Source organism: Silurus meridionalis, chromosome 19, assembly GCF_014805685.1.
Source record: "Silurus meridionalis isolate SWU-2019-XX chromosome 19, ASM1480568v1, whole genome shotgun sequence".
Lineage (NCBI taxonomy): Eukaryota > Metazoa > Chordata > Actinopteri > Siluriformes > Siluridae > Silurus > Silurus meridionalis.
Window position 1 is genome coordinate 643645 of NC_060902.1, and position 2500 is coordinate 646144.

At 39.7% G+C, this 2500-nt stretch overlaps 1 protein-coding gene across 1 annotated transcript in view; it reads right to left on the reverse strand.

The window, feature by feature from the left end:
- The window catches only part of lrp1aa (low density lipoprotein receptor-related protein 1Aa), a 117066-nt gene that overhangs the window by 75579 nt on the left and 38987 nt on the right, over positions 1-2500 (reverse strand).

A 2500-nucleotide genomic window follows, 5' to 3' on the forward strand; every position in this document is an offset into this window, starting at 1 on the left:
CCTGAACATGGGTTCCTCAGGTTTCAGAAGATTTAGTCGCGGGTTCTGACTGGACTGAACCAAAACACTGCTCTTCTCCTTCTGAAACTGGTCCCTAGCTGACATTAACTTGTGCTTTAGGATTTGTTATAGTGCAGGATGTTTCTTTATCTTTAGATGTCTAACAGAACCCTAGAGGAACTTCAATACATGAAATTCCGAGATCCGAAATTCCCTCAATATGCATCAGCGCTTCAGTCCCAAAACCATTTCCCAATGCTTTCACCACAATGCTCCACTGTGACTGTGGTGTTCTCCGTAGGAAACACACACACACACACACACACACACACACACACACACACACACACACACACACACACACAAAAAAACTGTTGCATATTTATTCTCTACAGCAACAAACACACAAAACAACACAACGAGCAAATTATACGTGTGTGTGTGTGTGTGTGTGTGTGTGTGTGTGTGTGTGTGTGTATGTTTATTTAAGAATGTAGCGTGTGTATGTGTGTATTGTCATGAATGTTTGTGTGTGTGTTCATGAATGTATGTGTGCACACTTGGCTTTTAGGAATGTAAATACCAGCATACAGGTAAACGGAATTCACTTACACACACACACACACACACACACACACACACACACACACACACACACACACACACAATCTCACACACAGACAAACACAAACTCACACACACACACACACACACAATACAACCCCAATACCAAAAAGGTTGGGACACTGTGTAAAATGTAAAGAAAACTGAATGTCCATATTTTTATTCACAATAGAACATAGAAACATATCAAATGTTTAAACTCAGAATTTATACAATTGTAAGGAAAAAATAAGGTCATTTTGAATATAATGGCTGCAACACGTCTCAAAAAAGTTGGGATGGTCAACAAAAGTCTGGAAAAATGAGTGTTAATAATATTAAACATCTGGTGAAGAGCGAAACAAGGGACAAGGCTGAAAATCAATATTGGATGTTTGTGATATTTGGGCCCTCAGGGGCCACTGCATTTAAAACAGTCATGCTTCTGTAATAGAAATCAGTGCATGGGTTTATTAACACCTCCAGAGATCATTGTTTGTGAACACAGTTTGCATGTCATCCAAAAATGCATCTTAAAACTCTATCATGCAAAGAAGAAGACATGCGTGAACATGATTCAGAAACACCACCATCCTCTCTGGGCCAAAGCACATTTCAAATGTTCCAGTCTGTTCTGTTCTGCACTGTTCTATAGACAATCAATCTTTTATTTGCTTTTTGGAAACCATGGACAACACGTCCTCCAGACTAAAGAGGAGCGGGACCATTTGGCTTATTAACAGCTCTCAGTTTTAAAAGCTGTATCTCTGAAGGTCTGGTGGTGTATCAGTGCCTGTGGAATGGGCAGCTTGTACATCTGGAAAGATTTCATTATATAGATGTTTTAAAATAAGAAACAAATGCTTCCATCCAGAAAACGTCTTTTTGAGGGAAAGACTTGTATTTCTGAGCAGGACGATGCTAACTTCATACTGCATCTATTACAACATCATGACTTCATAGTAGAAGAGTCCAGGAGCTGAACTGACCTGCTGCAGTCTAGACCTTTCACCCTCTAACAACATTTGCTGAATCTTCAAATGAAAAACACAACAAAGGAAACCCAGAACTGTTGAGTAGCTAGAATCCTGTATCAGACACATATGGGACAACATTTCCTTCACAAAACTGCTCTTCTCAGTTCCCAGATGTAGACGGACAGAAGACATGATGCTGCACAGTGTGAAACCTGGTCCTGTCCAAACGTGACGTGACGTGAAACGACGTGTTGCAGCCATTAAATTGAAAATGACCAGATTTTTTCCTCAAAATCGTGTAAATTCTCAGTGTAAACGTGTGATATGTTGTCTATGTTCTATTGTAAATAAAATACAGTTTTATGGGGTGTGCAAATCACTACATTGTGTTTTCATTTACAGTTAATACAGTGTCCTAACTATTATAGCATCAGGGTTGTACACTTAAACGTCAAACTGTTGTAGAAGCTACCAGTCCTCAGTGACCTCAATCTGTACACTGACGAAAACTCTGTACAGGATACACACACACACACAAAAAAACTGTTGCATATTTATTCTCTACAGCAACAAACACACAAAACAACACAACGAGCAAATTATACGTGTGTGTGTGTGTGTGTGTGTGTGTGTGTGTGTGTGTGTGTGTGTGTATGTTTATTTAAGAATGTAGCGTGTGTATGTGTGTATTGTCATGAATGTTTGTGTGTGTGTTCATGAATGTATGTGTGCACACTTGGCTTTTAGGAATGTAAATACCAGCATACAGGTAAACGGAATTCACTTACACACACACACACACACACACACACACACACACACACACACACACACACACACACACACACACACACACACACACACACACACACACAAACACAAACTCTCACACACACACACACAATACAACCCCAATACCA